The sequence below is a fragment of the Ovis aries genome, chromosome X (genome assembly GCF_016772045.2).
Source record: "Ovis aries strain OAR_USU_Benz2616 breed Rambouillet chromosome X, ARS-UI_Ramb_v3.0, whole genome shotgun sequence".
Taxonomy (NCBI): Eukaryota; Metazoa; Chordata; class Mammalia; order Artiodactyla; family Bovidae; genus Ovis; species Ovis aries.
The window spans coordinates 99747148-99762879 of NC_056080.1; the positions used below are offsets into that span (position 1 = coordinate 99747148).

The 15732-nt window shown below is 39.7% G+C and overlaps 1 long non-coding RNA gene across 1 annotated transcript; it reads right to left on the minus strand.

The window, feature by feature from the left end:
- Positions 1-351: 351 nt before the first annotated feature.
- Positions 352-12975, minus strand: LOC132658847 (uncharacterized). Its single transcript, XR_009598923.1, has 2 exons — positions 4712-12975; positions 352-3249 (listed from the first exon to the last, which is right to left on the minus strand). It is a non-coding gene; the product is annotated as an uncharacterized LOC132658847 (long non-coding RNA).
- Between the last annotated feature and the right edge of the window lie 2757 nt (positions 12976-15732).

The window sequence follows — 15732 nt, forward strand, 5'->3', positions numbered from 1 at the left end:
TATAATTGGGTGAGGTCATGGCAGGAAACCAATGAATGTTATACTTCATATTAATAGAACAAAGGGGTAATACATAATCATTCCAAAAGATTTAAAAAATGGATTTGGTGAAATTCAATACCCATTCATGATTTTAAAATCTTTTAAGAACATTGAAATTGTTAGGAACTCATTCTCCTGGCAAATAGTCTATAAAAAACCTCAGTGTGCATAATATTTAATGGTGAAAGAATGTTCCTAATATTGGGAACAATGCATGGTGTTTATCATTGCCATTTCTATTCATCATTGTACTGGAAGCTTGAGCAAATGGAATAAGCCCCCTACCCTGACAAAATAAATCCATCCTAATTGGAAAGGAAGAAATAAAGCTTTATTTATTCACAGATCATCCTGTATGGAGAAAATATCAAGTAAAGCACAGACACAAAAAAGCTACTAGACCCATAAACAAATTTAGCAAGGCCAGCAGGACACAATATCAACATGAAAATATTGATTATACTTGTACATACTAGCACCAAAAATTCCAAAAATGAAATTAAGAAAGCAACTGGATACACTATAGCCTTCAAAAGAATAAATCATTAGGGATAAATCCCATAAAATATGAATAAGACCTGCAAACTAAAAATTACTAAAAAATTATAGCTGAGAAAATTTAAACTTAATAAAGATAGTTCATGGATTGGGAGACTCAATATGGCAACCTTTCCCAAGTTTATCTGTAGATTGAGCTCAATATCTATCAAAATCTCAGCTGAATTTCCTGTAGAAATTGACAAGCTGATCTTAAAATATATGCGGAATATACATTTATATCACCTTAAATAACCAAAACATTTTGAAAAAGGAAAACAGATGTTGAAGGATTTATCATACCTATTCCAGAAGTCATAAAGCCACAATAATCAAAACAGTATGAATCTTGTACAAAGATAGTCATGTAGATCAGTGGAACAGATTGAGAAAGGATGAACAAATCCTTAAATTTATGATGAAATGGGTCTTCTATTATGGCAAAATACACATAACAAATGTTGCCATTTTAACCATTTTAAAGGATAGAATTCAGTAGCATGAAGTACATCCCCGATATGTAAGCATCACCATTATCTAATTCTAGAATATTTCCATCACCACAGAAGAGAACACCATGTGCATTAAGTGTCAGTCTTCATTACCTCCCTACCCTACTCCTTGGCAAATACAAATATGCTTTCTGTCTCTATGTATATGCTTTTTATGGGTATTTCATACAAATGGAATCATATGTAACCTTTTATGCCTGGCTTCTTAGCATAATATTTTGTAGTTCATTCACATTATTGTATGTATCATTCACATTATCTATAGTTCATTCACATTATTGTATGTTCCTTTTAATGGCTGAATAATATTCCATTTTATGGATACATGACATTTTATTTATCCATTCATATGTTTGTGGACATTTGTGTTGTTTCTACCTTTTTGCCATTGTGAATAGGGTTACTATGGACATTCAAGTACAAGTTTTGTTTGAACACCTGATTTCAATTTTGGGGGTCCACAACTAGGAGTAGAATTGCTGGATCACATGTTAATTCTATGTTTAACTAATTGAAGAACTCACCAAACTGTTTTACATAGAGGCTGCACCATTTACAGTCCCACTTAGTAATGTATGATTCCACACTCTCTCCAACAGTTGTTATTTTTCTTTTCTAATTTATGGTTATCCTAGTATGTGTGAAGCAGTAATTTTCATTTGCATTTCCCTAAGGCTAATGATGTGAAATTGGACTTCCCGGTGGCTCAGACAGTAAAGAATCTGCCTGTAATGCAGGAGACCAGGGTTTCATCCCGGGTTGGGAAGATCCCCTGGAGAAAGTAATGGCTATCCACTCCAGTATTCTTGCCTGGAGAATTTCATGGACAGAGGAGCCTGGTAGGCTACAGTCCCTGGAATTGCAAAGAGTTGGACATGACTGAACAACTGACACTTTCAACTTTTAATGGTGTGGAGCATCTGCTCATTTGTTTGGTAGCCATTTATATGTTTTCTTTGCAGAAATATTAGTACTTTGGGATAAATTTGACAAAATTTCTGGGAGACCTGTACACTGAAAATTACAGAAGGAATTAAATAATACAAACATAAATAAATTGACTGATATATCATGCTCACAGATTTGAACACTCAATATTGCTGGATGTGAGCTCTAGAAAACTGACCTATAGATTCAATGCATTCCCAGTGAAGCAACAGTAGGACTTTTAAAATAAATTGACAAAGTGATTCCACCTTTCCATAGAAATATAAAAGGCTAAGGGGAGCCAACATTTTTGAAAAAGAACAAAGATGCAGGATTTATACTACTTCATTTCAAAACTTGGTATAGATCAACAATAATCCAGTGTGATCTTGGTATAAAGACAGATTTACAGATCAATGGAACAGAACAGAGAGTTCACAATATACTCAAAACTATAGGACAATTGCCTTTTTAAAATTAATTTATTTTAATTGGAGGCTAATTACTTTACGAGGTGGATGAAACTGGAGCCTATTATACAGAGTGAAGTAAGTCAGGAAGACGATTGCCTTTTGACTGAGATGTAAATGCAGTACAACAGAGAAAAACAACATTTTCAGCAAAATACTGGAAACATTGGAAAAGCACATCTTTAAAAACAAAAAAACTCACATAACATACAAAAGTTAACTAGATATCATGACATACATATGAGACAAAACCGAAATACATGCCACCTGCAAAGTACTGCAGTACTGAGCACTACTCCCTGGAAGCTTGAGGGCGGAGAGGTTGACGTAAGTGAACTGTGTTTTACAAACAAACTAAGAAGATTCATAATGATGTACCCAAAGCTACACAACTAGTCATGGGGAGATCCAAGGTAGCAGCCAGGTTTCCTGACTTTCGGCTCAGGCTTTTCTGCACTATTCTGGTCAGTTGCACCCTGTGGCAGATTCCCCTCTCATCCCAGAGGACAAGTTCATGCCTTGTTTCTGGGACAAAGCCCCTGTCACATGTCCTTGCATCTAAATCCATGACTTATGGGACTTCCCTGGAGGTCCAGCAGTTAAGATTTCACACTTGGGGGCTCCCCACGTGGTTCATTAGTTGAGAATCAGCCTGCATGACACGTGGCTTCGATCCCTGGTCTGGGAAGATTCCACTTTCCACGGAGCAACGAAGCTGGGCTCCACAACTATGGAAACCCTGGTGCCCTAGGTCCTGTGCTCTGAAACAAGAGAATTCAGGGCAATGAGAAGTCTGAATACTGCAAAAAAGAGTATCTCTGGCTCACCGCAACTAGAGAAAGGCCCACCACAGCAGCAAAGACCCAGCTGCCGCTGCTGCTGCTGTTGCTTCAGTCGTGTCCGACTCTGTGCGACCCCATAGACGGCGGCCCACCAGGCTCCCCCGTCCCTGGGATTCTCCAGGCAAGAACACTGGAGTGGGTTGCCATTTCCTTCTCCAATGCATGAAACTGAAAAGTGAAAGTGAAGTCACTCAGTAGTGTCTGACTCTTAGAGACCCCATGGACTGCAGCCTACCAGGCTCCTCCGTCCATGTTATTCTCCAGGCAAGAATACTGGAGTGGGGTGCCATTGCCTTCTCCAAAGACCCAGCACAGCCAAAGTAAATATATAAATAAAAAATTATAAAGAACCTATGAACTGATTATGTGCTTCCGATATCTATGTTAGTAGAGCATCGCCGTCTGCTGGTTGATTCCTTGAACTATATCAGAAAGCCCTTGGGGTGTTGTGTTGCTAAAGGCTTCACCACAGACACAGTCACTGCTGCACAGCCAGTTTTGATAAGGTCAAGAGAAGAAAGAGAAGATAGCTCTTGGGACACAGGAAGGGAATGGGGGTGGTGGTGGATGTCAACGTGAAGCTATAGAATCTTGTATAACTCGAAAATACATTTGAGCAGCTTCTTCTTCTGGTGGATTCCTTGAACTGCATCAGAAAGGTCTAGGGGAGATGTGTTCCCAAGGCCTCAACAACAGGGACAGTCACCTGAGAAGAGCCAGTTTTGATAAGGGGGCAAGAGGAGAAAGAGAAGTGAGGTCTTGGGGCACAGCATAGGAGTGGGAGGAGCGGATGTCAATGTGAGGCCGTAGAGCCTAGTATAACTCAATAACCTAGTGTAGCAACGCCATCTGCTGGTGGATCTCATGAACTACATCAGAAGGCCCTGGGGATGTGTTGGCCACTCATTTTACATCAATCAATAAACGCTGACCAAGGGGAACATTGACCACATGGAAGCAGTCTATCCTCCAGGATCAATCTTTGTTAGTGATCAGCTTGATTCAGAGCTGATCAGACGAGCTCCTGTCTCAGGACTTCAAAAGGCAAGGCACTGGCTGAAGCTTGCAAGAGCGTGATGACTAAAGTTCTGCCTCTGACCTTCCATCCACACCAGCAGTGAAAGCCCTTAAGCCACTTCTGTAGTGTATGCTTGCTTGCTACTCAAAGTGTGGTCCAGGGACCAGCAGCATTAGCATCACCTGGGAATTTCTGATTCTGAGGCCTCCATCAGAGGCCTATTGAACCAGAACTTGCACTTTCATAATATGCCTGGTGATTCCAGAGCACATTAAAGTTTGAGAAGCACTACTCCCTGGTAGCTTGAGGGCCAAGAGGTTAACATAAGTGAACTGTATTTTAAATGAGTTTAAAAAGACTTACAATGATGTACAAAAGCCGCAGAACTAGGGGGTGGGAGATTCAAGGTTAGCAGCCAGATTGCTTGATTTTCAGCTCAGGTATTTCTTCATGATTCTGGTCAGTTGCAGAGATGGACCAAGCTCCCATCATATGTCTTTGCATCTAAATCTATGACCTGGAGGAACTTCCACGGTGGTCCAGTAGTTAAGATTCCTTCACCTTCCAGGTCTTCCCTTGGGGTCCAGTGGTTAAGATTCCACCTGCCAGTTCAGGGGACAGAGGTTCAGTTTCTGGTCCAGGAAGACCCCACATGCCAAGGGCACCGCAACTATTGAAGACATCACACCCTAGGGCCTGTGCTAGGAAACAAGTCACAGTAATGAGAAGCTCATGAAATTGAACCAAGAGAAGCCCTGGATCGCTGCAACTAGATAAAAGCCCGCTGAAGCAAGGATGACCCATCACAGCCAAATAAATACATAAATAAAAAATTAAAAGGAACCTATTAACTGATTATGTGCTTCCGATTTCTATGCTAGTGGAGAAGAGCCATCTGCTGGTAGATTCCTTGAATTACATCAGAAGTCCCTTGGAGTGTTGTGTTGCTAAGGTCTTCAGACACAGAGACAGTCACCCTTGCACAATTTTGATACGGACAAAAGAAGAAAGAGAAGAGAGGTCTTGAGGCACAGGGAGTGGGAGTAGATATCATTGTGAGACTGTGGAGCCAAGTAGAACTCGAAGAGCTAGTGAATCAGTGCCTTCTGATGGTGTATTCCTTGAATTACATCTGAAAGCCATGGAGGTGTTGTGTCGACAAGGCTTTCAGGGACAGGGAGAGTCACTCCTGCACAGTCACTTTTGATAAGGGCAAGAGAAGAAAGAAAAGACAGGTCTCGGGGCACAGGAAGGGAGTGGGAGAGTAAATGTCAATGTGAGGCTGTAGAGCCACATAGAATTCAGAAAATGTAGTAGAGCAGCACCATCTGCTCGTGGATTTGTTGAACTAAATCAGAAAAGCCTGTGGGTATTGTGTTGCCAAGGCCTTCAGTCACAGGGACAGTTCCTCCTGCACACCCAGTTCTCAGAAGAGCAAGATAAAAAAGAGAAGAGAGGTCTTGGGGTACAGGAAGAAAGTAGGGGGAGTGTATGTCAATGTGAGACTGTAGATACTTATATAACTGGAAAACCTGTGGGGCAGCGCCATCTGCATGTGGAATTCTTGAAGGACATCATAAAGCCTTGTGGGTGTTGTGTGTCCTTGACCTTCAGGTACAGGAACAGTCATCCAGCACAGACAGTTTTGATATGGGCAAGATAAAGAGAAGGGAGGTGGTCCCAAGATGGTGGAAGAAAAGGATAGGGAGACCACTTTCTCACCCACAAATTCATCAAAAGATCATTTGAATGTTGAGCAACTTCCACAAAATAATTTCTGAACACTGGCAGAGGACACCAGGCACCCAGAAAAGCAGCCCAATCTATTCAAAAGGAGGTAGGACAAAATATAAAAGATGAAAACAGACAAAAGATTTAGGGACAGAGACCCGTCCTGGAAAGGGAGTCGTGAAGGAGAAGTTTCCACATTGTAGAAAACCTTTTCATAGGCATGTCTGTGGGGAGTTTTGGGATCTCAGAGGGCAATATAACAGGAAGGGATGGGGGGGGGGATACCCTACAGAATATGCGCCTAACCACAACTACAAGCAGAGATGGAGAAATGGCACAGACACTCGCTTCCGCCACCAGCAAGTGGGGGCTGGGCTGGGAGGGCAAGGACCAGGCATGAACGCCCTGAGGACAATATGAGGAAGCCAATGTGAGATAGCAACCTAAACCATGGGATTGCTAGAGAGATGAAAAAAAGAAATAAACCTTTCCTGTGAAAGGCTCTAACACCACACGATGACCCCTGGTGTGCTCACAGAACAAAGGATTCAGCGAATACCAAATGAGAGCAAGCCAGCTGCCATTTAGGGCCTTCCCTCCCCAGTGCCAGAGAGGCAGCTGTGTGACAGCCAGAGCTGGAAGGCAACGGGCTGCTGCAATCTTGGCCCCAGAGACTGCATCTTCCACCAAACTGTGATCAGGCTCCCAGTTGCTAATCATGTCTTCCTGGGATTCTGGACAGTTCACATCTGCCAGGAGCGTCACAACCTGAGATCAGCTCCCCAGAGGAGATACATAGCACACCTGAGGCTGTCACAGTGCACCTCGGAAACCAAGTGGCCAGGACCGGGGAGGTGCACAAGATGCATGGCCCACCTGGGACAGTGCACTCACCAAGCACCCAGTTACCTGAGCTGCTCGGACCTGGGAAAGGCACAAAACTCACAGCCCATCTGGGTCTATGCCCTTGCAGAGCACCCGAGAACCTGAGCAGCTTAGACCTGGGAAGTGCACAAAATGCAGGGCCCACTTGGGACAGTGCCCTTGCAGAGCACCCTGGAGCCTGAGCAGGGTGGACCTGGGAAGTACACGCCACCTTGGGCTGTGGCAAACCCAGTGTGGTCCACCCACTGCAAGCACTCCCCACACACACCAGTGGCATTTGTTTGCAGTGTCCCTCCCTCCCCACAACACAACTAAACAAGTGAGCCTAAATAAGTGGCTACATTTGCCCCCTTGTATCAGGGCAAAAATTAGACATGGAAGAGAACTGAAAACAGGAAGTCAAAATAAACAAAGAAGGGGGAACTACTCTGGAAGTGACAGGTGCAACAGATTAAAACCCTGCAGTTAATGTTGAGACTGTGCACTTGAGAGGCACCTAGAGACCTTGAAAACAAGGTCTCAAGCCAGAGGTAAGCCAGAATATATATAAGATATATATGCCAGATATACAAGCCAGAATAAGGGGTTATCTGACACTGAACTGACCCCACACTGCCCATAAAAGGTCCAGAGAAATGCCTAGATATATTTTTACTATTATCATTTTTTTATTTTTAAAAATTTTTGTTCTTTATTACTCCTTTAACTTTCATTTTTATAGCCTACTATTACCTTTCCTTTTTTAAAAAAACTTTTTAAAAATCAATTCCATATATATTTTTCATTTTTTTGTGATTGATTTTGTTTTGTATTTTTTATATTGTATTTTTGAGAGTCTAACTTCTATTCTAGGTTTTTAACCTTTGCTTTTTGATATTTGTTATCAATTTTGTACCTTTAAGAATCTAATCTTTGGTATCCATTTTCACTTAGGGATATGATTACTGGCTTGCTTGCTCTCTCCACTTTTGATTCTCCCTTTTCTCCTCATGATCACTTTCATCTCCCTCCTTCCCCTTCTCTTCTCTTCTCTATATAACTCTGTGAATCTCTCTGGGTATTCCTGGCTGTGGAGAGTTGGTTCACCATTAACCTAGGGGTTTTCTCTTCTGTGCTGTATGGATAGAGAAGTCTGGAGGCTACTGTAAAAGGAGGACCAAAGCCCAGAGGCAGGAGGCCCAAATCCAGAACTTCAGAACATCAGAGATCTCCTGACTCCAGGGAACATTAATAAACAAGAGCTCACCAAAAAGTCTCCATACCTACACTGAAACCAAGCTCCACTCAAGAGCCAACAAGTTCCAGTGCAAGACATACCAGGTTAATTCTCCAGCAAAACAGGAACACATGCCTGGACGTTTAAAGGCAGCCTGCCCAAAACATACCAAACCCATGGACACCCCCAAACTCACTACTGGACACTTCATTGCATTCCAGAGAGAAGAGATCCAACTCCACCCACCAGAACACAGACAGAAGTTCCCCCAACCAGGAAACCTTGAAAAGCCACTGGTCCAACCCTACCCACAGGGAGCAGACTCCACAATTAAGAGGAACCATGGACTTCCAGCCTGCAAAAAGGGCACCCCAAATACAGCAATCTAAACAAAATGAAAAGGCTGAGAAATATTCAGCAAGTGAAGGAACATGATAAAACCCCACCAAACCAAACAAATGAGGAGGAGATATGGAATCTACCTGAAAAAGAATTCAGAATAATGATAGTAAAGATGGCTCAAAATCTTGAAAACAAAATAGAGTTACAGATAACTAGACTAGAGACAAGGATTGAGACAATGCAATAAGTGTTTAACAAGGACCTAGAAAAAATAAAGAAGAGCCATTAAATAATGAACAATGCAATAACTGAGATTAATAACACTCTGTAGGGAACCAACAGTAGAATAACTGAGGCAGAAGAGAGGATAAGTGAGGTGGAAGTAGAATGATGGAAATAAATGAAAAAGAGAGGGAAAAAGAAAAAGGAATGAAAAAAAATGAAGACAACCTCAGAGGCCTCTGGGACAATGTTAAATACCCCAATTTTTGAATCATAGGTGTCCCAGAAGAAGAAGAAAAAAAGAAAGGGCATGAGAAAATACTTGAGGAGATAATAGTTGGAAACTGTCCTAAAATGGCAAAGGAAATAGCTACCCAAATCCAAGAAACCCAGAGAGTCCCAAACAGGAGAAACCCAAGGCAAAACACCACAAGACATCACATATTAATCAAACTAACAAAGATCAAACACAAAGAGCAAATATTAAAAGCAGCAAAGGCAAAAGCAAAAAATAACACATGAGGGAATCCCCATAAGTATAATAGCTGATCTTTCAATAGAAACTCTTCAAGCCAGAAGGGAACAGCAGGACATAAAGTGATGAAGGAGAAAAACCTACAACTAAGATTACCCTACCCAGCAAGGATCTCGTTCAGATATGAAGGATAAATCAAAAGCTTTCAGTTCAGCTCAGTCGCTCAGTTATGTCTGACTCTTTGTGACCCCATGGACTGCAGCACCTCAGGCCTCCCTGTCCATCACCAACTCCTGGAGTTTACTCAAACTCATGTCCATTGAGTCGGTGATGCCATCCAACCATGTAATCCTCTGTCATCCCCTTCTTCTCTCACCTTCAATCTTTCCCAGCATCAGGGTCTTTTCAAGTGAGTCAGCTCTTCACATCAGGTGGCCAAAGGATTGGGGTCTCAGCTTCAACATCTGTCCTTCCAATGAACATTCAGGACTGATTTCCTTTAGGATGGACTGGTTGGATCTCCTTGCAGTCCAAGGGACTCTCAAGAGTCTTCTCCAACAGCATGGTTCAATAGCATCAATTTTTTCAGCGCTCAGCTTTCTTTATAGTCCAAATCTCACATCCATACATGACTACTGGAAAACCCATAGCCTTGACTAGATGGACATTTGTTGGCAAAGTAATGTCTCTGCTTTTTAATATGCTATCTTGGTTGGTCATAACTTTTCTTCCAAGCAGTAAGTGTCTTTTTATTTCATTGCTGCAGTCATCATCTGAAGTGATTTTGGAGCCCCAAAAAATAAAGTCTGACACTGTTTCCACATTTCTCCATCTATTTGCCATGAAGTGATGGGACCAGATGCCATGATCTTCATTTTCTGAATGTTGAGCTTTAAGCCAACTTTTTCACTCTCCTCTTTCACTTTCATCAAGAGGCTTTTTAGTTCCTCTTCACTTTCTGCCATAAGGGTGGTGTCATCTGCATATCTGAGGTTATTGATATTTCTCCCAGCAATCTTGTTTCCAGCTTGTGCTTCATCCAGCCCAACATGTCTCATGATGTACTCTGCATAGAAGTTAAATATGCATGGTGACAATGTATATAGCCCTGACATACTCCTTTTCCTACTTGGAACCAGTCTGTTGTTCCATGTCTAGTTCTAACTGTTGCTTCCTGACCTGCATACAGGTTTCTCAAGAGGCAGGTCAGGTGGTCTGGTATTCCCATCTCGTTCAGAATTTTTCCACAGTTTATTGTGACCCACACAGTCAAAGGCCTTGGCATAGTGAATAAAGCAGAAATAGATGTTTTTCTGGAACTCTCTTGCTTCTTCCATGATCCAGCAGATGTTGGCAATTTGATCTCTGGTTCCTCTGCCTTTTCTAAAACCAGCTTGAACATCTGGAAGTTCACGGTTCATGTATTGCTGAAGCCTGGCTTGGAGAATTTTGAGCATTATTTTACTAGCATGTGAGATGAATGCAGTTGTGTGGTAGTTTGAGCATTCTTTTGCATTGCCTTTCTTTGGGATTGGAATGAAAACTGACCTTTTCCAGTCCTGTGGCCACTGTTGAGTTTTCCAAATTTGCTGGCATATTGAGTGCAGCACTTTCACAGCATCATCTTTCAGGATTTGAAATAGCTCAACTGAAATTCCATCACCTCCACTAGCTTTGTTCATATTGATGCTTTCTAAGGCCCACTTGACTTCATATTCCAGGATGTCTGGCTCTAGGTGAGTGATCACACCATCATGATTATCTGGGTCTTGAAGATCATCTTTGTACAGTTCTTCTGTGTATTATTGCTTTTTCATCAAAAGCTTTACAGACGATCAAAAGCTGAGAATTTAGTACCAACAAACCAGCTTGTCAACAAATGCTAAAGGATCTTCTCTAGACAGGAAACACAGAAAAGGTTTATAAATTTGAACCCAAAACAACAAAGTAAATGGTAATTGGATCATATTTTTCAATAATTACCTTAAATGTAAATGGTTAAATGCAACCAAAAGACAAAGACTGGCCGAAAGGATACAAAAACAAGACCCCTATATATGCTGTCCAGAAGAGACCCACCTCAAACCTAGGGACACATACAGGCCGAAAGTGAGGAGCTGGAAAAAGATATTTCATGCAAATAGAGACCAAAAGAAAGCAGGAGTAGCAATATTTATATCAGATAACACAGACTTTGAAATAAAGACCATGATAAGAGACAAAGAAGGACATAACATAATGATCAAGGGATCAATCCAAGAAGTAGATATAACAATTATAAATACATATTCAGCCAACATAGGAGTACCTCAATATGTAAGACAAATGCTAATAAGTATGAAAGGGGAAATTAACAGTAACACAATAACAGTGAGAGACTTTAATACCCCATTCACACCTATGGATAGATCGACCAAACAGAAAATTAGCCAGGAAACACTAGCTTTAAATGATACAATGGACCAGTTAGACCTAATTGATATCCACAGGGCACTTAACCCCAAAACAATGGATTTCATCTTTTTCTCAAGTGCACATGGAACATTCTCCAGGGTAGATTACATATTGGGCCACAAATCTAGCTTTGGTAAATTTTAAAAAATTGAAATCATTTCAAGCATCTTTTCTGATCACAGTGCAGTAAGATTAGATATCAACTACAGGGGGGAAAAAACTATTAAAAATACAAACACATGGAGGCTAAACAACACACTTCTGAATAACCAACAGATCATAGAAGAAATCAAAAAGGAAATCAAAATATACACAGAAACAAATGAAAATGAAAACACGACAACCCAAAATCTATGGGATTCAGTAAAAGCAGTGCTAAGAGGGAGATTCATAGCAATACAAGCTGACCTCAAGAATCAAGAGAAACATGAAATAAATAACCTAACTTTACACCTAAAGCAACTAGAAAAAGAAGAAAAGAAAGACCCCAAAGCTAGCAGAAGGAAAGAAATCATAAATAAGAGCAGAAATAAATGAAAAAGAAATGAAGGTGACTATAGCAAAAATCAACAAAACTAAAAGCTGGTTCTTTAAGAAGATAAATAAAATAGACAAACAGTCAGACTCATCAAGAAAAAAAGGGAGAAGAATCAAATCAATAAAATTAGAAATGAAAATGGAGAAATCACAACAGACAACAGAGAAATACAAAAGATCATGAGACTACTATTAACAATTATATGCCAATAAAATGGACAACTTGGGAAAAATGGAATTCTTAGGAAAGTATAACCTTTCAAAACTGAACCAGGAAGAAATAGAAAATCTTAACAGACCCATCACAAGCACAGAAATTGGAACTGTAATAAAAAATCTTCCAACAAACAAAAGCCCAGGAACAGACGGCTTCACAGGTGAATTCTATCAAAAATTTAGAGAAGAGCTAACACTCAAACTCTTCCAGAAAATTGCAGAGGAAGGTAAACTTCCAAACTCATTCTATGAGGCCACCATCACCCTAATACCAAAACCAGACAAAGATGCCACAGAAAAGAAAACCACAGGCCAATATCACTGATGAACCTAGATGCAAAAATTCTCAACAAAATTCTAGCAAACAGAATCCAACAACATATTAAAAAGATCAAGTGGGTTTTATCCCAGGAATGCAAGTGTTCTTCAATATTCACAAATCAATCAATGTGATACACCATATTAACAAATTGAAAAAGAAAACCATATGATTATCTCAATAGATGCCAAGACACCCTTTGACAAAATTTAATACCCATTTATGATAAAAAAAAACCTCTCCAGAAAGCAGGCATAGAAGGAACATAACTCAACATAATAAAAAGCCATATATAACAAACCCACAGTAAACATTATCCTCAACGGTGAAAGATTGAAAGCATTTTTTCTAAAATCAGGAATAAGACAAGGGTGCCCACTCTCACCACTACTATTCAACATAGTTTTAGAAGTCCTAGCCACAGCAATCAGAGAAGAAAAAGAAATAAAAGGAATCCAGATTGGAAAAGAAGAAGTAAAACTCTCACTGCTTACAGATGGCATGATCCTCTACACTGAAAACTCTGAAGACTCCACCAGAAAATTACTAGAGCTAATCAATGAATATAGTAAAGTTGCAGGATATAAAATTAATACACAGAAATTCCTTGCATTCCCATACACTAGCAAAGGAAAAAACAGAAAGAGAAATTAAGGAAATAATCCCATTCACCATTGCAACAAAAAGAATAAAATAGGAATAAATTTATGTAAAGAAACAAAAGACCTATATATAGAAAATTACAAAACACTGATGAAAAAAATCAAAGATGATGCAAATAGATGGACAAACATACTATGTTTGTGGATTGGAATAATCAATATAGTGAAAATGAGCCCCACCCCCCACCAAAGCAATAGATTCAACACAATCCCTATCAAGCTACCAATGGTATTTTTCACAGAACTGGAACAAATAATTTCACAGTTTGTATGGTAACAGATAAAACCTCGAATAGCCAAAGCAATCTTGAGAAAGAAGAACGGAACTGGAGGAATCAACCTTCCTCACTTCAGACTATACTACAAAGCTACAGTCATCAAGACAGTATGGTACTGGCACAAAGACAGAAATATAGATCAAATGAAACAAAATAGAAAGCACAGAGATAAATCCATGTATCTATGGACACCTTATCTTTGACAAAGGAGGCAAAAATATACAGTGGAGAAAAGACAATCTCTTTAATAAGTGGTGCTAGGAGAACTGGTCAACCAAGTGTAAAAGAATGAAACTAAAACACTTTCTAACACCATACACAAAAATAAACTCAAAATGTCTGTTTCTCCATTGCTGCCCTGCAAATAAATTCTTAAGTATCATTTTTCTATATTCTGCATATATGCATTAGTATATGATATTTTTCTTTCTCTTACTGACTTACTTCACTCTGTATAATAGGCTCTAGGTTCATCCACCTCATTAGAACTGACTAAAATGCATTCTTTTTTTAAAAAAAATTTTTGTTGTTTTCTGTCAAACCTCAACATGAATCAGCCATAGGTATACATATATCTCATCCCTTTTGAACCTCCCTCCCATCTCCCTCCCCATTCCACCCCTCTAGGTTAATACAGAGCCCTTGTTTGAGTTTCCTGAGCCATACAGCAAACTCCCGTTGACTATCTATTTTACATATGGTAATGTAAGTTTCCATGTTACTCTTTCCATTCATCTCACCCTCTCCTCCCCTCTCCCTATGTCCATAAGTCTATTCTCTATGTCTGTTTTCCCATTGCCGCCCTGTAAATAAATTCTTCAGAACCATTTTTCTAGATTCCATATATGTATGTTAGAATACAATATTTATCTTTCTCTTTCTGAATCACTTCACCCTGTATAATAGGTTCTAGGTTCATCCACCTTATCAGAACTGACTCAAATGCATTCCTTTTTATGGCTGAGTAATATTCCATTGTGTATATGTACCACAACTTTTTCATCTACTCATCTGTCGATGGACATCTAGGTTGCTTCCATGTTCTGGCTATTGCAAATAGTGCTGCAATTAACAATGGGATACATGTGTAATAGACTTATGAACATGGGGAGAGGAGAGGAGAAGGTGACATGTATGGAGAGAGTAACATGGAAACTTATATTACCATATGTAAAATAGATAGCCAATGGGAATTTTCTGTATAGCTCAGGAAACTGAAACAGGGACTCTGTATCAACCTAGAGGGGTGGGATGGGGAGGAAGATGGGAGGGAGGTTCAAAATGGAGGGGGTATATGTATACCTATGGCTGATTCATGTTGAGGTATGACAGAAAACAAAATTATGTAAAGCATTATCCTTCAATTAAAAAATAAAGAAATTTTAAAAATAAATAAATTAAAAAACAAAGAAAAAAGTTTTGTCAAGAGGATGGTTTCATATATTGTGTGCCTTTTACCACAATAAAAAAGCACTAACTTTTAAAATATATATAAATAAATAAACTCAAGATGGATTAAATATCTAAATGTAAGACCAGAAACTATAAAACTCTTAGAGGAAAACACAGGCGGGACACTTTCTGACATAAATCACAGAATAATCCTCTATGGTCCACCTCCCAGAGTAACGGAAATAAAAACAAAAATAAACCAATGGGATCTAATTAAACTTAAAAGCTTTTGTACAATGAAGGAAACTATAAGAAAGATGAAAAGGCAACCTTCAGAATGGGAGAAAATAATAGCAAATGAAGCAACTGACAAAGAATTAATCTCCAAAATATATAAGCAGCTCATGCAGCTCAATACCAGAAAAACGAATGTCCAAATCAAAAAGTGGGCCAAAGAACTAAACAGACATTTCTCCAGAGAAGACATGCAAATGGCTAATAAACACATGAAAATATGCTCAACATCACTCATCATCAGAGAAATGCAAATCAAAACCACACTGAGGTACCATCTCACACTGGTCAGAATGGCTGCCATCAAAAAATTTACAAACAATAAATGCTGGAGAGGGTGTGGAGAAAGTGTAACTCTCTT